Raw genomic sequence first — 21,802 nt, 5'->3', positions numbered from 1 at the left:
CATGTAACAAAGACTAGATTTTCTAAATAATTGGAATCTTTGTAGTATAGATAACAATTAGATAAAGCAGTTAGTTGATTAATCTATACCTAGTTATAGACATGGCTGTCCAAACCTGCCCTTCTGAAGAGATTTGATTTCCATATTTGTGGTATCAGGAAAAGTGCCATAATGGGTTCATCACCCTATCTCCCTCCCACAAATCTCTCTGGCATCCAGGAGCCATCTCTCCCAACCTATAGAAAGCATTTCAGGACCGTCCCTTAGAGAAGAGCCAAACCTACCTTGATGAGATGTTAGAGGACAGATCTGAGCTTCAGTTCAGTGGACTTCTAAGTCCATGACTCTCCTTCAGATGTTCCCCTTGCTACTCACTAGCAGGGTAACAAGGTACGTATAAAACAGTTAGGAAGATAATGGGTAAAGTGATAGACAGAGTAAGGAAGAAGTGAATTCAAATCCTACCTCAGATACTTACTAGCTGTGTGACTTGAGTTAAATCACTTAACCTTTGCTTCTCTTAATTTCTTCATCTGTAAAATTGATAACAATTATACCTATCTCCCAGGATTGTTGTGAAGATCCAGTGAAATAAAATGCACAGTGTGCTTTGTGAACCTTAAAATACTATATAAATGCTAGCCAATGTAATTAATAAGATTATTACTACTACTACTGCCTATAGCAATCTTGGCCAAGCCACTATTTTTTCTAGGCCTCAGTTGCCTCATCTTTAAAATGAAGCAGTTAAATTACATGACTTTTGAGGTCCCTTCCAGCATTAAGTCTATGCTCCAGTGGGATGCTGAAGTAGCAATTTACAGAAGAGGGAGGAAGAAAATAAAATTTCTGTGGCTCAGTTGAATAGGATGCTACACCTGGAGCCAGGAAGACCTGATTTTCAATCCTTCCTTGGACACTTACTTATCTGTGTGATGCTGAGCAAGTTATTTCACCTCTGACTGATTTCATTTTTCTCATCTGAAAAATGGAGGTAATAGCACTGACCTGGAGATAGGGGAATTCTTGAGATGATAGAATGAGATATTTGGCAAGTATTTTGCGTATCAAAAATACGATGCAGATATTAGCTGTTGTTATTTTTCCTCTGCTCAAATGAAGATTATAAAAGATCTTTTGGGGTGTCTGGTCTAAGGGTAGAGGCAGATGGAACTGGGAAAAGCTGCCTTAGGCCCCTCCCAGAGCTGGCTGTCAATGGACAGACAATTGTAATGAAGGAGTCCACAAAGGCATGAAGACAGAAAAGCTGTGGAATGTAGCTGAGAAACAGGGATTAAATAGGCTAGTTTGAGGGGAAAATAAAGGAACTCAGAGAAGTTTGAGATGAGGCAGACAGGGTCGAGGGGAATTAGGTAAGGAGGGCCTCTTCACTCTACAATCTGGAAGCATTCACAAGGCTATGATACTAATTGTCCAAAGGAAACATGATGTTGTAGGGAAAGGCCCTGGCTTTGAATCTAGGAACTCAGATTTACTGAATGTACAGTTTTAATACATCCCTCAGTCTTCCTTTTCTTCACCTGCAAAATGAGGGGATTGGTCCAAATGATTTCTGGCATCACTTCCAGAGATTTTATGAACTATTTATGCCATTTACACTGGCAGGACAATGTAGTTTGCATAAGCAAGGAGATAATTTCTATAGTCCAGGTGAGAGAAAATCAGAGTTTGAGCTAGCATAGCTGTGTGGAAATAATGAAAAGGACACAGATGGGAGAGAGAATGTAGAAATAGAAAGAATGTTTTAGGGCCTGGGTCATATTAGACACAATAATTATTCAATTGATTTGGATTAGTGATTGATAGAGAGAGCAGCAAAGGATGACTTGGGTCTTAACTATCTAAGAGGAGAAATGCCATGGAGAAAAAAGACTGTGTTTGTTGAATGCAAGGTATTATGTGACATCTAGACTGTGATAGCCAGATCTCTAGAAAGTTGGGTCTAGAGCCTAGGAGAGAGATCAGGGAAGGGCTACCCGATTTATAACTGAATAGTGTCACTTTGGATGACTAGACCAGAAATTAACTGAGAGGTGGATAAAATGGTAAAACATATAAAGAAGAAACTAGAGGGACCAGAACAGAAGCCTGGAGAAGGCTGGTAGATAATGATTAGAAAGGCCACACACTCTAGACAAGCTTTGAGAACCTCACCCACACCCTGATTAGTTCATATTGCATGCATGGTGTATAATTGTTAAAGCAACCCATTTTTTATGAGATTCATCATGCAGTTTACAGGAGAGAGAGAGAGAGAGAGAGAGAGAGAGAGAGAGAGAGAGAGAGAGAGAGAGAGAGAGAGAGAGAGAGAGAGAGAGAGAGAGAGAGAGAGAGAGAGAGAGAGAGAGAGAGTGTGTGTGTCTGTGTGTGTGTGATGAATGGTCAGTAAGACTCTAAGAAAACTGTAGTGGCTTCTGTGTGGCCTAGGACTGCCTTTCATTTCTCTCTGTGTATATTTTTTGTGGCTCTGAAAGCAGACCTTCTGGAACTAGCAGTCAGCTCCTGTGGTGTGTTTCTGTTCCCCTTGAGATGAGGGGCCATAGTCTCATCCTATTCTGTTCCAGAGCCAGGACTCAAAGTAAACAAAGAGAAGATTTGAACCTAAGAGCGTTCATTTCCAGTATCCTTCCTTACGAACCTTTTGCGAATCACTTTTAATTTTAGAGCCTTGTGTCTGTTGATTATTTCCAGTTTGTCCTTTATATAGCTTGTTTGTGGTCAGCTAGGTCATACAGCAGATAGAGCAAGAGAACTGGAGTCAAGGAGGTCTGAGTTCAAATGTGGCCTCAGAACCGAGTTGTGTGACCCTGGGCATGTTGATTAAATCTAAAATGTTTTCTCATCTATAAAATGAGCTGGATAAAAAAATAAAAAAAAGTGCTCCAGTATCTTTGCTAAGAAAACCCCAAATAGGATCACAAAGTGTCAGGTACAGCTAAACAACTGTAGCTTGCTTGTACATAGTTATTTACATATATTTTTCACTCTTACACTGCAAACTCTTGTAGAATAGGTATTGCCTTTTGCCATTGTATTGTAATTTTATTCCCAGGACTCAGCACAACATCTGACATATAGTAGTCTTTTTATAAATTATATGTTGACCAAGGGATTCCATGACTGAGTTCAAATGCCCATTAACAATCAATTAATTAGGGGGCAGCTAGGTGGTACAGTGGATAGAGCACCAGCCCTGAAGTCAGGAGGACCCCGAGTTCAAATCTGGTCTCAGATACTTAACACTTCCTAGCTGTGTGACCCTGGGCAAGTCACTCAACCCCAGCCTCAGGAAAAATAATAAAAACAATCAATTAATTGCCAAACATTTATTAAGCATCTACCATGTTCAAGATACTGTGCCAGCTACTATGGATAAAATAATAATAATAATAAAATAAAACAATCCCTGATCTCAAAGATCTTAGGTTCTCTTGGGAAAGAGATGTCCATACCCACATATGTACAACAGGAAAGATTACCTACTGGTGGATATTGTATGTGATTTAAAGACCTTACTCTTCCAACATTGGATGTGGAGTTGAATAACATGGGTTTAAAACTCAGTTCTGCTGCTTACCATTTAGAAAAAGTCATTCACCCCTCTCTAGATCTTTGTGTTCTCATCTAGAAAAGGAAAGATTGGAATTGCATGATCTTAAATCTTATGGTGCTCAATAATGAGGAACCGAAAAATGAGAGGTTGGGAATCAGACCATGGATTGGAGGAGATTCAAAAAGTTGTGGAACTACTGTTTTGATGAAAGGCCAAGAGAGTCAGTGAGACTTAAAAACAAAGGCTAGCTAGCTATCAGCAATAAGGACAGAGCTAGCAGTTATGGGATGGTCCCTGTTCTGCATTGGTAATCAGAATTTTATCACTCATGAGTTCCCTGAATTGATGAAATCACAACTCCATTCTAATAATAAACAAATAAATAAAAATAAAGGGATGGATAAAAATATTTAGCACCTGAAATCTACCTGACTCGATAATTTAAGCTTGTACTAGATTAGTCAGATTTCTTGACTTCTTACAGCAAGAAGAGAGGAAAAAAGGGGTAGTGGGATTTTAATAACAAGTAGATAAGGGGATCTAATGTGAACTCTAGTGATCCTGGAGTCCTGACTTGGTAAAGAGTCAGATAAATAGGGGCAGCTAGGTGATGCAGTGGATAGAGCACCATCCCTGAAGTCAGGAGGACCGGGAGTTCAAATCTGGCCTCAGACACTTAACACTTCCTAACTGTGTGACACTGGGCAAGTCACTTAACCCAACTGCCTCAGCCAAAAAAAAAAAAGTCAGATAAATCTGGAAGTTTCTCAGAGGACCTGCAGCTTTCAATAAAAAGAAAGAGTAGGTTTAACAGGAGTGAAAGTGTAGGAAAGGGAAGGACAAGAGGTTGTGGTTCCAAGGGGGAATTTCAGACTTGTGATCTCAGAGGTAGTACCACTGATTTAGAGCTGGAATGGATCTTACAAGTCATGAGGTTAAAATCCCTCTTTTTTTTATTTCCCCACTGAAATCTAGAAACAAGTGATTTAGAGGTTCAAAGATAAAGAGTAGGAAAGAACCTTAAAAGCTTACTAGTCCAACTCTCTCATTTTATAAGTGAAGAAACTGAAACCTAGAGGAGTTGAAAGGTCACATGGGTAGTGAACATCAGAGGTAGGATTTGAACTCATATTCTCTGGCTTCAAATGCAGTATTTTTGCCATTGTATCCTAAGAAATTAATAGACCTAGGTTATAGACATGTTTAGGGTAGGCTGAAATAATAGGTAGATGAAGGTAATTGAAATCAAGCCAAGGTATGGGAGTTCCATCAAGTAAGATGTAAAAGTCATGGGGGATGATGGGAGTTAACAAAGTGAGGAAGGACAAAGGACCTAGCACTAAGGAAAATAGGAGGGATATTTATGTGAGTGCTAAGAATGAGGAGAGGACAGATGGTTTTGGATTTAAAGGACAACCTGTTGCTGGGGGGAGGGGGGAAGAATGATCAAAGTGACCAAAGAGATTGGGAAAATAAGAGAAGGAGGGGTCTCTATTGGAGAGGGTTTTAAGGGAAGGGCGTGATCTGGACAAAGCCAGATTTCAATTAGGGGGAGGTTGGAGAAGGGGAGCATAGGTGGACAATGTGAATGGTAGAAGTGTGCTTCAGGAGCATTACAGACTCATAAAAGTGAAAGGGACTTCAGAAGCATCCAGTCCAGGCTTCTCATTTTTTTCAGATGAGGAAAATGAAACCTGTTGAGGTTAAATGACTGGCTTAAGACCATGCAAATACTAAGTGGAAGAACTTATAGAAGAAGAATAACATTCTGAAAAAACTATGGACAGGATCAACACAAGGATGACTACTTGCAGAGGGAATTTTCTTTCTTTTCTGGAGGCAATCAGGTTTAAGTGACTTGTGCAGGGTCACACAGTAACTAAGTATTTGAAGTTGAATTTGAACTCAGATGCTCCTGACTCCAGGGCTGTGCTCTATTTACCACACCACCCAACTGTTCTGTAGAGAGAGTTTTCTGAGAGTTTGTGAAGAGAGCACAGAACGAAATTAAAGAGGGAAGAGATTTGCTTCCAAAGTTACTATTAGGTTAACAGGAAGAATGGAAGCATGATGTTAGATCACTTTGAGGGACATGTTAGCAAAAGGCATGTGGTGGAGAGGTCAGTGAACTGGATTGTGTGGTATGTAAGAGAATAGTGATAATCAGAAAATCTGGGTTCAAATCCTCCTTCTGAAAAGGGAGGAGGAAGGGAGATGAATTTGCTTTTTCTCCTAATTGGGATAAGTTAGAAAAAGAAGATATAAACATGAAGGAAGCAGAAGTGGAAGCACGAAGAGGATGAACTTCGGTTTTAGGAATAAAGGAAGATTGAGCACTTACATATAGCCTGGTATAGAAATACTTTGAGCTACTAGATGGGGAAGCAGACTGGGCTGGGAGAGAGAGATGTTTACATTAAAAGGGCTGGGGAGAATAGTCACAGATAATATAAACTTCCTGATCTCTAAGGGAGGCGGTGAGGGGGACTGAAAACGAACCCTAACTCTTTTCACTTCTTCTGAGACTTTGAGTGACTTATTGACCACATTAAGCCTCGGTATTTTTCCTCTATCAAATGAGGAAGATGGACTAGAGTTCCTAAAGTTTAATCCTAAAAGCATTGGTCCTTATTGGAGGCACTTTGTTCATATGAATAAAGTTTTGTATAAATTTGGTTGTGTTTTCTTTTAATTATTATAAATCCTTTTACACTACAAATGCTGAATCACCAAACTTGGGCTGAAGGAAATAGTCCCTTTGTAAGATCAATTAACCTCAGCTCCATTTCAGTTTCCTTCGGCCTGGTTTTTCTCCCTCACCTCAGTCTGGTTGGCAAGTTAGAAGGCTTCCTCATTAGGGAAAGGTCAGGAGGCAGTTTTAAAGCATCAGCATCTTTTGAAAAAGCAGATGTTTTGAGGGGCTTTTATTTAAGTAGAAAGAACAGCGTTCACATCTAAGATTAGCCAAATCACAACAGTGTGATTTGAGTCATGTGATAATTTCTGCATTCCTCTTTTTCAGCTGCAATGTTTAGGCAGGTCTCACTTTACAGGGATATGGTGGAGATTAATGAGATGTTATTTATTAAACTCTGGAATAAATTAGCATAAATTATATAGTAGAAATTTTTTTCAAAGGGGGAGGGGAAGAGACCACAGAGGTCTAGATTGAACTGGTTCAAATTACTATAGTCTAGTTAAAGAGTTTTATGCAGCAGGATGCTGGCTGGACTTTCGGAAAGGCCTCCTTTTTTTTTCTTTTTGGGGTTTCCTTAAAATCTGCTGGCCTTGCACTTTTATGAGCTGAAAGGGTTTTCTATAAAGCAGTGAGATATTGATCGGTATTCAGAATTGGGCTTATCTCCTTTAGGAAATAATGTTCCCCTCCATGTTGGCTCAGAATGTAAGAATCTACAAGAAAAAAAAAAATTAAATGTGGGTTTTACTTGTATCCACCCAAGAGTCTAACCATAGGTCAAAACATTTTGACTCTCCTTCCCTCTCCAGGTGGGAGGGAAGGAGGAATAAGAAGAGAGAAATTTTAAAAAAAGAAAAGGGAAAAAAGAACCAAAAACCACCTCCTCTCCATTATTTTATAATATTTTGAAACTTTTAAATATCTCAATAGATTTAAAATCTCACTTTCTTTTTCAAATGAAATATAGAACTCTTCATTATAACTGCAATCAAGCAAAGGAAATCCACACAATGAACATGTCTGACAAAATATGCCTCATTTTGTACCCAGAGTTTAACTACCTATCAACTGAGACAGACATGGAGTGGATCTTTCAAGTCACTGTTAGTCACTGCAATGATCAGAGTTTTAATACCTTTTACTGTTACTTTCCTTTATGTTATTGTGGTCACTGTGAAATGTACACAATTGATCCTACATTCCAAAGAACCTGTAATTATGGCAACTGAGCATTCTCTACAATGATGGAGATTGGAATCCATCTATACCTATCCATCTTTGTTAAATTTTGTTAAATTATTTTTTCAAATCCATTACTTTACTTTGTTCTCCTTTGATTTCTCAGTATGATATGAAGATGACCCTGGGTTCTAGAAGACCATACCAACAGAGCATCTGTTCTAACAGACGCTAGTATTCCAAACAAGATAGGCTCAATGATGCTCTGTATGAGGACCAGTCTAGCTAAAACTTTTGCCATAAGGTCAATGTTTCAATCAAAGCAACTTTGGAGAATTTTCTACAGGACTGAGTTAGGGAGGGAGTGTCAGGTATGACCATGGATAGCAAGAGAACCACAGACTCTTGAAGCACTGAAGTAATTCTTACATGTCTCCTACTACAATTCACTCTCTCCTTCCTAGAGAAAAATGTAAAATAGCTGCTCACTCAATATGTAATTCAATCAAGGAAAGGTACTTTGAGTCTACTGAACATTGAGATAGTGAATGTTTGTATCCAGAATCGGTTCCCCAAATTTTTGTGACCCTGTCCCATCTTCAAATTGCTGTGGCCTTTTTGGTTACGCTATTGCCAATCAAAACTTACTTATCTTAAAGCCTATTCTCTTTACCCAAAAATAGGAATCGGGTAAGAAACCAATCTACGCTGAATTTGTTCATTTATTTATTAGAAAATATAAGCCCTACTGTTCTGAAAAGTATACATGGGAAAAGAATTCTTGTCAGAAGAATTCTCTGGGAATACTCCATAAAGAAAGTCAGTTCCTCAACCATGCTCTGCCTTATATTATTCACCCTGGATCCCCCCAGTCTCTTTCCAACACCTGAAAGAAGATACACTTGTCAGCTAGGGGCTTAGTCATGAGTATATATCAGTGGTCCTTAAACTTTTTAAATAGGGGGCCAGTTCACTGTCCCTCAGACTGTTGGAGGGCCTGACTGGGCCGCATCTGGTCCTCAGGCCGTAGTTTGAGAATCCCTGGTATATATCCTAATGAAAATATACAGAATTTTGTTTGCCCTATGCTCCCAGTTCACAAATCCATGTATCTTTAAGGGGCCTTAGGCCAACTTTATACTCAGCTTAGTGCTTTCAGAAATGTTCATGGGCTCCAAACTCCCACAGGCCTTCTTCCTAGGCAAACCAAATCTTTATTGTGCTACTGTTTTTGTATGTTTAAGTTAAGACTCTCTGAGACAATTTTGGATCAAGATCTCTATGTTCCTCAGTGAGGACTAGACCTAACCATGTTCATGTTTTATACATTGCATTATTGCCTTGAATAGGCTTTCAGACGAGTTTCCCCTTGGAAACTGATCTGTCAGATAAGCTGGTCCTGGACAAAGTGACCTTTGGTCCTTGCTACTTTGCTTACAATTTGTTGTTCTGAGCACCACATTTTAGGAAGGATATTAAGCTACATTGTCCAAAAGAAGGCAAACAGAAAGCTGAGGGATATCTGGTTCAGACTCTAAGTGCTGTCTCAGGAGCATCTTGTTCTGTGGGGTTGAAACTGGGCAGGGCAGCAGATATAGAGTAAGCCAGAAAGTCCAGTTTCCACCAGTCCTTGGAGTCAGGAGGACCAGAGTTCAGATCTGGCCTCAGAGACTTGACACTTACTATCTGTGTGATCCTGTGCAAGTCACTTAACCTTGATTGCCTTGCCCCTTTACAAAAGAAAAATGAAAAATTAGTTTTTTTTCTGCTGTTATAAAGGCAATGGGAGAAGGTATATACACTGCCTTCTAGCTCTCCAATGAAGAGGGTAGAGAAGGCTGAGGTGATGTGAATTAAGATTTCATTTAGCAGCATGGTGATGAGAGGTGATAGATTAATCTGGAAGAGAAAACTTGTTCTGCAGAGTTGAAACTAGTTGCCTAGGTCTCCATCCACATTTCCCTCCCCAATCTCCTTTGACCTTAGAAGATCTGAATGATTTTGAATCTCCCATTTTCCCAGTGGTGTCCTAATGGCATCACTGGATTGGCTGGTAGTAGTATTTGCATTGAGAACCAAAGACAGGCTAGATATAGATTCAGAATTTCGAAAGGAAACCAGCAATCATGCCTAAAAACATCATGCCTAAAAGGGGGGCTTTAAACACCTGTAAAGGGAGAAAGGGACTTTCAGTAATCATGAGCTGTGAGTTGTTACCATAAGTACTCAATAAACTTAAGCTCACTTTTCTCTGGACAGAAAAGCAGTGAAAATACCAGGACAAAAATGAAACATATCTGCCCTGAAAAAGCTTCCATGGGGAAATAATACATACACAGTTAACATAAAAATATATACAAAGTACATGAAGGGGGAGATAGAATATATTGACAACTCAGGTGGCTCAGGAAAGATAGATCCATCAGTAGTATGATTTTGAGCAATCACCTCTCTGGGCTTATTTGCTTTTTAAATTGAAGGCAGACTGGAGGAGCTTCCACCTTAAAATAATGGGGATGCTAATATATGAGAGGAAGATTTAGCAAGGACATACACTGACCAGTAGATAGAAGGCTTTTGGATCATTATATTGCATTCTGATTGCATCTGAAAGATATGTGCATTTTCTTGCAATCTGCATATACATTAATATGTCCAAATAAAATGTGTGTTGATTTTGAGGTTTCAGCAAAGTTCATTACAGAGATGAAATCAAGTCACAGAGGTATGGCAAAATGCTTTTCAAGAAGGGAAGGTTACAATCTAAATGCTAAGCATGGAGGGACAGGGAGAAGTTCATGCACTGAGATCTTAAAGATATGGTTTAGGTTATCATCACCTCCCGATGTCAGGAGAGGGCTGAAAGTACCACAAAGAAAGGATTGTATTCGTTAAGTCAGAAACAAATAAATGCACTGACGAAGGTAAAAACAAGAGGCCTGCAATTTATTAAAATAAAGTCATTAAATTTATTATATTCCTGAGTTAGTAATAAACATTAAAAGATTCTATGATTGAGGTAATCTCCCAATACATGACAGAATCCTAGATTTAGACTCAACAGGTATGGGTTCAATTCTGATTTTCTTACTCAGGGACCTTGGATACATCATTTTAACCTTCCTGGCCTTAGGCTTGTTAGTGCAGTAAAACTCTCACTGACCACTTAACATTTAATAAAAGGAAGTTTAATGATAGAATGGAGTTTTCACCAAGGCTATAATATCCATTTATTTGGGGGAAGCTCCCTGTCTCAATGGGTCAAACTGGAAGAACCCTTGACTTTTACTTACTTGGTGGGCTTTTTAACTAAACCACCAGGAAACTGCCAGTGATTGTAGGCCCACTGCAGGGTGCTGGAGTGAGCACATACAAGCTAATTGTCAAATTTTCAGTTTGAGAATTTATACCTCAAAAATTTAAAAAAAAAACAAAACCAAAAAACAACAGGGTTTAATTTATTGTTCTGTTGTCCAGATTTGAGTGATAGAAAACATGATAATGCTGGGCAAGAGCAACTAATAATGCTGGTGAAAAATTCCGACATGGGCACATTTCCCTAGCCTCTTCCCACCCCACCCTAGCCAGTATTTTAATATTAACCACTACAATCCTGATTCTAGCCTTTAGAATCCTGCCCAATCAAGTCTACAGGATACTTTTGTCTTTTAGGGGAAAAACAAACCTAGCCTCACTGGGCAGGTGGGATGATATTGCTTCTCTTGACTTCCATTTCCTCATCTCTAACATAACTGCATTGTATTAGAACAGATGCCCTTTTAAGATCCTGCCTCTGAATCTGTGATCCTAGCATTATTAGGAAATGGAGTGTAGTAGAAAGCACATTGAGCTTGGACTTGGAGGACCTGAGTTTCAATCTTAGCTCCACTACTTACCTGTGTTACCCTGATCAAGTTATTTAACTATTCTGAGCATGTTTTCTCATCTGTAAAATGAGGAGGGGGCCAATGGATTGGATTAAGAGGTAAAGTGGAATGGTAAGGGGGGAACTAGACCTAAAGTCAAAAAGACCTCAGTTCACATACTTCAGATACTACTTGTGTGACTCTGGCCTTGCAAGACAGTCTTTTGGTGCCTCAGTTTCCTCATCTGTAAAATGAAAGGATTTGACTTGATGGGTTCTAATATCTCTTTAAATTCTTTTTTTTTTTTTTTTTCTTAAACTAGGTGAAAGGCCATTCTTTATCTCAATTGCTACCTAGCCTTAATTACTGAATGGGTGCGGCCTCCGTCAAACTGAGATTTGTTAAAGACCTTAATGTAAAAGGCCTGGGTCTCCCACTGCATTCAGGGCCTTCTCTAGTCATCCTGACCTATATCTGGCCCCGAGATTCAGATGGCTCTAGAAGGGAAAGTGAGGCAGGTGACCCTCTGTCCTTCAAATCCATTTCACAAAACCATGTCACGACCAAGGTTCTCTTCCAGAATGAAGGACAAACAGCAGCAAATCCTAAGTATACGATTCCATAAATGCCTATTTCTTATGTCCAAGTTTGCTTTAAACATATGAACAGGAGGGGAGGAGATGGCACAGATAAAATTTAAATACATAATCTTGAAGACTTAAAAAAAATGCCCCGCACAATTAAGATCCTCTCAACCTGGATTAATCCAGTCCTCTTTCACCTTAAAACTATTTGACTGAGGATCAAAGCTACAGAGGTGTGTGACATCTCATCATACCACACCCTTTGGGTGTAATAGTGCTAAAATAAAACAAGTTGGGATTTGTTTAGTCATTTTACAACATATATGTAACTTCTGGTAACAGTTACTGGGATGAGGTTTCTCTTTGTTGGGTAATTAACTAAACCGGCTCTTTCTTAATCTTGTGGGCACCAGTCTTTGGAATGCTTCATTTAAAAGTTACAAAGTAGTTTCTTGCAGCTAGAAACACATTAACATTACATTCAGAGCAGAGGGAGGTTTTCACTTTGGGAGCCAGCCCTGAAAATGAGCAGACTAGAGTTGCTCTTTTGTCCTTAATTCACCCCACGGTGCCTAATAATTGCTTGAATTTCAATGAAGTATGTGAATTCACACACCACCGGATATGTTGCAACTTGAGAGGGTGAGGTAATAATTGCCTATGACCTGCCAGTGGTAGCTTTCTGTGGGGTTCACGTTAAAGGCCTCTTGTCTTGTCTGATGATAAAATCAGACATAACCCCTAACTGTGGTGTCCTTACATCCCTGATAGCTGCAGACACAAAGCAGAATTGTTGCCATTTGAGGGAAACTTTCATTATTATAAAGAATCTCCCTCCTCCCCCTCCAGTAAAGCAGGCTAGTTGGGGCAGGGTGTTTTCAACTGACATAGATTTTTTATATTGGCAGATCTCTTTTCCTTGAGGAAGAGGGAAAAGAAAGGGTGATGAGCCCCACTTACTCATTTTTTTCTAAAGCTTAAGGTTTCTGTTTTGTTTTGAGGTGGGGGAAGGTGGGAGGTACTAAGATGTTTACTGATAACGGTGCAAAGATGACCTGAATTCCAGTTCTATCTAATGCTTATTACCTCTGCCATTCAGGGTAAGGTCTTTCAACTCTCTGGGTCACAAATTCCCTTCCCTCATTCCCCATAAAACTGGAGTGTGTAGGGGAAACCAAATGACCTTTGAGGTCCCTTTCTGATCCTGTCACAAAACTGTGGAGGAAGCTCTGCCATTGGCTTTGCTCCATGCAGAGGGGAGAGAGAGATACATAGAGGTAGCCTGGCTGTGCATCTGCTACACAAGGACTCAGGTGCCTATCTCCCTCCCCCAATGTACTGTTTCATGGAATCTCCAGCATTATGGCTCAGATGCCATTTCCTACAGGAGACATTCATAGATTCTTAGGATTACTTATGAACTTAACCAAAATCACAAAGGTGAGAGACCCAGCTTCAGAGTCTCTCCTCCTTTCCCTTCCCTCCCTCCCCCCAGCTCACTGACTTACCTTAGGGCTAGTGCTATCAACTCTGTTTTCTCTCTTCCACATAGAGTATCTTTTCCTCCCAGAAAAATGTAAGCTCTTGGAAGACAAGAACTGGTTCATTTCTATTTTTGTATCCCCACTCAACCTCTAGTAGGGTGCTTAGTACAATAATAATGTATAATAAATATTTACATAGTACTTTATAGCTTGCAAAGTGCTTTACAGATACTATCTCATTTGATCCAATACCTCCTGGGAGGTAGTTGCTGTTATTCTCATTTTAAAGATGAGGAAACTGTGTGAAAGGGTTACATAGTTAAGTGTCTAAGGCTGGTTTTGAACTTATGGCTTCCAATCTCCAGGTCCACTACAGATGATCAAATAAATGCTTGTTATATTGTGGTCAAACTGAGCTGAATCCTAATCTAGTTCAGTGTCTGGTTTAAAAAACAAGCAAACAAAAAAAAACAGCTTCTATTATAGAAAATAAAAGAAAAAACTCAAAGTATTTTTGTACATGAGATGATCTGATATCCCAAGATGTGGGAATCTGTTTCACTGGTTTTTGGAGGTCCCAGGATCACAGAACACAGAATAGTAGAGCTAAAAGAACTTTAGAGATCATCTTCTACAACCCCCTCATCTGGAAGATCAGGGAATTGAGGCCCAGGGAGATGAAGTAACTTATAAAGAACTCGGCTGAAGTGAGCTCCCCCTCACTAGAAGTCATCTAGGGAAGTCAGGGTGATTGACTACCTGTCCTGTGGGCAGTAAAGGACTTTTTGGTACTGACATCTCTCCAAATGCTGAAATTGTGTCTGTCCCAGAGAGGCGATCTCCACCCCCACATTAATATTGTACAAATTGTTAACTCCTAACAATTGAAACTTAGAAAAATATCAGCTAGGTTATTTTTAGGTCTTTGTAAAGCCTTACTAGTTCTCTATCACTAGCTATACCACCCTCAGGACCTAAGAGTATCATTTCCAGAAAGATTACTGGTTAGCCTCAGTGGAGGAAGTTTCCTGGATTTCATCCCACCTTCAAAAAATGTTACATAAAATTGAGTGTCTTGGAATTTTATTAATTCTGTAGTGTGATCTGGAAGTCTTTGTGCTTAAGAATGCTTGCAAAATTCTCAACAGTCTGTGCTAGGGACATACACTTGGAGATAACATGGGGATATCTATTTTCTCTTTCATATCCAAGGATGATTTCTCATATATACTTCATAAGGCATGGAAATGCTTTGCATTGGTTCCCCACCCCCAGCCTGCCCAGTGACTTTGGTCATTTTCCATTCTTTATATATATATATATATATATATATATATATATATATATATATATATATATATATATATATATATATATATATGTATGTTCTTTTTCTCAGTTCTTCTGGTGACTAAGACTGTGCACCTGTAAGCTCTCTGGACAGAAGTACACTCTAAAGCCATATCAGAGGATCTAAGTAGACCTCAGGGACTGGGCTGAACCCTTTGGCTTTGGCCTCATTAGCTAGGCCTCTAACCAAAAAGCTATCAGACTATGGACAGATAGAAACTGGAAGCTTTCTTCAATGTATCTAGTTAGTCTCTCAACACTCATCTGTGACTTGAAATGAGAATTTTCTGGTGTGCTTTAGCTACATTAAATTCGCCCTGCATGAGCTGAAGAAAACACTGTGGTTAAGAATTTTTATTTTGAAGAGAGTCCAACACCCAAAACCTCTTGCTTAACAAGCATGTAGAAATGAACTACTTTACTTAGGAGAAGAAAGTAATTATTCAAACTAAGGCAGAATCTGTTGCAAATTATATTTTCAAAACTGGATTGAAGGCTTATAATGTGGTCTGTTTATGCAACAATAAAAAAAAATTGAATCCCCTCCCCCCTTTCTATATACTTTAGTTGTTTCTCTCTCTCTCTTTAATGGTGACTATTTACCTCCTTCACTTTGATTTAATAAAAATGTGCTGTCTACCAAGTGTCAGGCACTATCCTAAAAGTTCATATACAGCCACAGAAAAATCAAACCCCCAACCAAAAAGTCCTCACTCCCAAGGACCTTAGGCTTTACTGGACAAAACCTACCACAAAGCCCTTCCCCCTCACTTTAACAACCCCGGAACATTTATCACCTTTCTAAGTAATATTTTATGACTTGTGCTGATGTGATCACACACATATCAAAAGTATAAAATGGAGAAACTTCCCTGGCCTCTGCTGTTGTCAATATATATATATTTGGTAAACACGTAGCAAATTAACTTATTTTTGCCAAATAACGAGATGAACAAACCTTTAAAACAGACCCAGCCTAAGATAAATACCGCCATATGCCTAATTTACAATACATTTGGGTAGAAACGTTTCAATTATAATGTGGTGTTCAGTGCGTGTGTACACCCTTTTCCTGTGTTTCTCTCTCCTGATTTTGGGGTCTGGATGGAAATTTAAAATCAATGGTTTATTACAGATGAAATGTCTTTCCAGATATAACATACTGTATGTACACAAACATGCCTGTGTATTTACACAGTTCTGCAAACAAATACACATGTATAGGCTGTATATACATACAGAAATATTCGTGTATTATCTGGCTAGTTTATGTAATCGCATCTTTTCTATGATCACATGTGTAGATGATGTAGATGGAGAACAATCTCACCATTAAGCTGTAATCACGGGGCAGTTGGGAGTCCAGTCCATAGTATTTTTTCTTCATAAAAAGTTAAACGATGTTTTATGATCCTACTTGGTGTTTCTCCCCACCCCCACCCCCTCCTTTCAGCCAGGCAAACAACAAATAAGCCCCGGAAATGAAAAGGCACTTGGGTGCTTGGCTCTGAATGTGCCTCTGTTCTCTGTGTATTTTAGAAAAGAATGGGCATCCCGGTGCCCTTCCTCCCCCTACCACCCCAGCAGCTGGGGGAAACGGGCAAGAGGCCAAGCTCCCCACATAAAGCTGCTCTCTTCGGCTTTGCCTCTCTCCTCCCAGCCCCTTCTCCCCAGCTCTCTCCGAATCCTTTTCCTCTCCTTTCCTTTCCCTCCCCCTCCGGCTCGCCGCTCCGTTTCCCCAGCCCCTCCTTTTCCTTTCCTCTTCTCTCCCCCTCCCCGGTTCCTCCTCCCATTCCCCAGTTCCTTCCCCTCCCCTTTTTATCTCCCTTCCCCCCATCTTCACCTTCTCCACGCTATTTTCCCTCCCTTCTCCTTTCCCTTCCCCCTCTCCCTTCTCTTCGCTCCTTCCCCTCCCCTCCCTTCCTCCTCCGCGCTTCTTTCTCCTCCCCTTTTCCCTCCCTCGCGCCTTCCCCTCCCCCTGGCTCGGTTCTCCTCCTCTCTCCCCTCCCCCTCCTTGTTCCTTCCCTTCTAGTCTCTTTCCCTCCCCCCTCGGCTTTCTCCTTTCCCTCCCCCTCCTTCTCTCCTCCCCTTTCCCCTCCCCCAAGTTCGTTTTTCCCTCCCCTCCCCCTCGCCTCGTGTGCCCCCTCCCTCCCCTCCCCCCTCTCCCGCTGTGCCCCCTCCCTCTCTCCCTTCCCCCTCCCTCCCTCCCTCCCCCGGCGCCCTCTCCCCTCCCCGCCCCGGGCGGGCGCTGGCTGCCTGCGCCGCTCGGCTCCGCTCGGCTCTGCGCTGCGCCGGGGTTTGTTTGGCTGTGCGGCAGGAGCCGCCGCCGCCGCCGCGGGCCTCGCGAGCTCATTTGCGCCTGGCTGGTCCGGCCCCCTCCCCCTCCCCCGGCCCGTTCCCCTCCCCCTCCGCGCTCGCTCCCCGCTCCCCGCGCCCCGCGCCCCGCTCCCCGGCGCGGAGACTCTGAGCCGTTGGCCGCCCGCTCCGAGCCGCAGGGCTCCAGCCTCCGTGCTCCGCTCCTGCTCGCGGCCCGGCGGCGGCGCGGCGGCCGCCCCCTCCCCCGGCCCAGCCCGGCTCGCGCCCCCCGCCCCGGCCGCCCCCGCCCCCGCCCCCGCGCGGAGCAGGGAGGCGGGCGCAGCTGGGAGGGCTCCTCGGCGGCGGCGGCGGCGGCGGCGGCGGAGTCGTCGCGCTGCCCGCCCGGAGCCCAGCCGGGAGCTGAGGCCGCTCCCGCCCGGGCTGCGTGTTCCGCCTAGGCGCCTGAGGCCGGCCGGCCGGGGGCACTTGCTGGGCCTCCACTGCGGGCGGGAGGGGCGGCCGAGCCCCGGCCCTGCCCGGCCCAGCCCAGCCTCGGGGAGCGGCGCCAGGTAAGGGGGGAGGCCGGGCCGGAGCCCGCGCGGGGAGGGGGCTGGTGGGCACGGGCGGGAGGGGGCCGTTCTGGGGAGGGGGCTGCGTGCTGAGGAGGGGCTCCGAGTGGGGGAAGGGCCGTGTGCTTGAGGAACTGGGCAGTGTATTTAGGGGAGGGGGCTGGATGTTTATACGGGGGGGGGGGTCGGCGCCGGTCCCTAGTGGCGGGCGTGGGGGATGGGCGCGAGTGTAACAGACATTTTTCAACTTGGCCCTTTGGGGAGGTGGTGTTTGACTGGGGGATATGATTATCCTCATTATTATTGGTATTTAGCCTCCCCTTCCCCCCATTCCCCGCCCCTGCGAACGGCTGCAAGGTGATCCCGCACCCTGTTTCGCTGTTTTTTTTTTTTTTTTAATCCTCCCCCTCCCCCCATGCACCCTCCACCCTCGGTGCCTTTTCCCTCCTTTGGGGAAGGCTTTCAGGAAAAGAATTTGCAGCACATTGAATCTAGGAGCCATCATTAGGCAGCCTCCTTTAGAGCCTATTTTTAGCGAAGAAGGAGCCTTTCCGTGCATATTTATGATTATTAACATTAATTTTTTTTTTTGCAACCCACCAGCAGTAAGCGGAAAGAATTCCTTTTTTTTTTTTAACACCTTAAAAAGGGGCAAATTTTTTTTCCCATCTCCACCCTATCAAGTAGCTGACCCCTTGGTCTGTGTAAATTTCCCGGATGGTTTATGAGAGTTTTATGTTGTGTAAATTTTAGGAAACGAGGGATGTAATTGGAAGGGTGAAAAATGTGCTTGGTGCCTGAACTCATGCTGAAGGAGGGGGAGGGGAAGCATACACACATACATACACACACACACAGTCCTCACCCACTGTGTGATTTGGGTTTCCTTTTTCTTCCTGGGAGCTGTTTCTTTGTAACTTTGTTGTTGTTTTTGTTTTAAAATTTATCTTCAGGAAGTATTCTGGAGGAGGAGTGTTTTTGAAGTTGTTTTTAAAAGTGTATTTTGAGCAAAGTTGTTAGTTTGCTGGTAAGTTTTGGCTAGAACGGTCATTTATTTATTTATTTATTTATTTTGACAGTGTAAAGGCCACGTTGTGAGTATAAAGTAGCTGTAGTTCGATAGAAACTACCCTATTGGTGTATTTTCCAGCTGAAGCAGACTTTTATGTAGAAATTAACCTAAAGATGTAGTGTGAATGATTTCATGAATGCATTACCATATATTCATCATTTTAGGGAAACTTATAATTATGGAACATTAACCACTTTATATCTCCAGCCAAACTAAATTTAATGCAATGAACATAAATGTGTACAGGAAGCTTTTGGATAAAACTTTGTGTAGGTTAGGTATTGTTTTTCACATTGGGCTTCCAAATAATGTCATCCTTTTCTTAACCTTTTGGAAGTTACAAATGAGAGCTCCTAAATCAGGTTTAAAATGATTGTAATATTTTTCATGTTATTGTTAATTAAAACCTTGGTTTGTGCAGCCGTCTCTTCCCGTTTAAAAATAGGTCTGTTATTAAGTGACATTTTACTATCTGTGTAATTTATATGCTCTGCTTTGGGAATTTTACTAATAGTCACGTCCAGCTTCCTTGTTTTCTAAATGAGAATTCCTTTTGTTGATTTGCTAGCTGTGCTAAATAAAATCCGGGTTGTTGAAGGCATGGGTAATTATTTGAGCTTGATTGGTTTAAAATTTTTTCCCCTTTGCTAAGTTGTAATTAAGTAATAACCTCTCTTCTGTTTCTTGGGGATTCCCTCTTGTATGTGGATAATAAAGGGTCCTCATGATGTTTTCTTCAACATGCCTAGACCAATTTAGAGGGTGTGTGTGTGTGTGTGTGTGTGTGTGTGTGTGTGTGTGTGTGTGTGTGTGTGTGTGTGTGAATGCTTTTAAGCAAATGCTAGTGACATTATTAACAGTCCCAGTGTGATTTCTTTTTTTGTTGTTGTGAAGTGAGACTAGGTGCTTCTTTGGTGTATGTTATTAATCCCAGATCACCTGAGACTGTTCTTGCTATCTCAGATTATTAGTCTAGGGAGTCAGGATAGCTTTGTTTGTCTCTATGAAAACAGGGTGTATGTAGGGTTGTTCCTTGGAAGCTTAATGGCAGGCCTCCCATATTATCATTGACAACTCCTAGAAGCATTTAGCATTTGCTTCTTGGGAAGGAGTGACAGTGAGGATGGCAAAGCAGTAGTAGAAAGAAAAACTGGCTAACCACATAAGTGGTTGGATTCCTGATGCTTCTTTATGAAAGTTATGTACTCCCTTATGTACTTTCTTTTCGGGTTTTGCAATCGTACTTAAAACAAACAAACATTTTGCTTTGAGCATTGCATGTTACTAATCACCAATTACTGGTGAGAGATGTGAATTTCAATTTATTGAAAAGATAAAGAAATTACAATCGTTATTACAGTGAAGTTTTTTTTTTTATCAACACATGGAAGTTTAAATAGGAATTAACACAAAAAGAGTTGTTAAATTTCCTATTTTAAATGAAAATAAAGATCAGTACTTATAAAAAATGATTTATATTCTAAGAAAGTTTTTCATAATTTTAAAGGTTTGGGTCAATTACATGTGATAACAGTTATTTTAAACACACCCTAAACTTTTGTGTATGGAGTTTAATCAGTGCTACTAAGCTAACACTGCTTCCTATTTGGAGTAGTTTTGATGAAATAGAGTAATTTCTTTTGCTATGTATACATGTATATTTACATATTTATACATACATATTATATTTATTTCAAGGATTGCATAAAATTTTAATAACTTTTTTGTACATATCCAGAAACCTTTCTTATGTTTTAATATCTAAGATTGTTGATGATAACACAAGCATAACAAAAGAACCAGTTTTCTATACATTAGAAACTGACTTTTATGTACTTAGGGAAATTCAAACTAATACCCAAAAAGGAAAGGAGCCCAATATAAACATACACATTACTCAAAATGATGTGATTAATGGTCCTTTTGAATGACAACCTGTTGAATAAATACATTTATTCATGTATGGCAGTTCAATATAAATAAAACCTTGTCATATGAATGGTTGATAAAAGAAACCACCATTTATAATTGACTATTGTGCTATTGCATAGGAAGAAATTTTGACTGGTCATATTTTGGTGAAGTTAAGGAGAACTTGGTTGGTATTGCTCACTTAATTTTTACTTGAATACAAAATGGCTGATAGTGGAAACTTGTTGGTATTCCATTGGCAGGTGGGGAGAGGTGGAGGACATATTGGTTGTGTATGTGTGAGTTTGAGAACTAGGATGTCATTTTCTCCGTTCCTTAAGTAATATTTACAAAGTTAGAGCACATTGAAAGGAGGAGCAAGAAGTTAGCTAATATATAATCAGCTAGAGGTGTAAATTCTGTCCAGAGAGCTTTTGTAAGTCTGGGAAGAATCCATGAAAAAAGAGAGCCAAAGCAGAATAGTAGTGAAGGGCTGATGTTGGGCCCAAAGGACTGGATTCAAGTTTCAGCTCTGTCATTTACCACTGTATGATCTTAGGCAAATATATTTAGTGCTTGGGGACAGAGGAGCTTCATAATAAATGTGTATTGCCCTAATTGACCCCATCTGTTTTTTCATCTGTAAAAGGAGAGTTTGGGACTATATGACCTGGAAGGCCCTTTATGAAAACACTAGTGCTGAAAATTTAGAGGGGTGTGAAATATTGTCTCCAGGGTTGGTGTGGTTTGGAGACAGGACATTTTCTGTTCTCTTCACCAAGCAGCTGAAGTTCTTTAAAGGTAAGAAGATTGCCCAAGAAAGGAAACCTCATTGGGATTGCTGAAGTGATATAGGACTTTGGCAATGATATTGGCCCTCTTGTTCTGGGGGCTGCTGTTGCTGTTGGTCCTGTTCTATCTATGATTATCAGTGCTATTTCAGTGTTTAGTGGAGCTGCTTAGAGCAGGGGTGGTGTGTGTGTGTGTGTGTGTGTGTGTGTGTGTGTGTGTGTGTGTGTGTAGGGACCTCAATATGTTACCTTAACACCTTTTTTACTAACTGGGTCCAGTGACTTTTAGTATTTTAATGGATCTCATCCTGTTGGACTAGACCCTGTCCCTGTCTGTCTCTTTCCTTAAGCCCCTTCATAGAATATCCACCTTACCCCATACACTAGAGTCCTCATTCCAGGAGTGCTCAAACTGTTTATTTTTTTCTC

At 41.2% G+C, this 21,802-nt stretch overlaps 1 protein-coding gene and 1 long non-coding RNA gene across 6 annotated transcripts in view; one reads left to right on the top strand and one right to left on the bottom strand.

The window, feature by feature from the left end:
- Positions 1–6,483: 6,483 nt before the first annotated feature.
- LOC141560301 (uncharacterized) lies at positions 6,484–16,246 on the bottom strand. The gene is made up of 2 exons (XR_012487690.1): positions 16,066–16,246; positions 6,484–6,985 (listed from the first exon to the last, which is right to left on the bottom strand). It is a non-coding gene; the product is annotated as an uncharacterized LOC141560301 (long non-coding RNA).
- Positions 16,184–21,802, top strand: part of TBL1XR1 (TBL1X/Y related 1) — a 135,136-nt gene continuing 129,517 nt past the window's right edge. For 2 of the 5 annotated variants that reach the window (XR_012487689.1, XR_012487688.1), the window contains exon 1: positions 16,184–17,599. The gene's annotated coding sequence lies outside the window, so the exon portion shown is untranslated. The remainder of the gene's footprint in view (positions 17,600–21,802) is intronic. The other 3 variants (XM_074298229.1, XM_074298227.1, XM_074298228.1) reach the window with 2 other exon arrangements.

Source organism: Sminthopsis crassicaudata, chromosome 3 (assembly GCF_048593235.1).
Source record: "Sminthopsis crassicaudata isolate SCR6 chromosome 3, ASM4859323v1, whole genome shotgun sequence".
Classification (NCBI taxonomy): Eukaryota; Metazoa; Chordata; class Mammalia; order Dasyuromorphia; family Dasyuridae; genus Sminthopsis; species Sminthopsis crassicaudata.
Note: the sequence above shows the minus strand (reverse complement) of the source record. Positions and strands in the feature narration are given on the sequence as shown.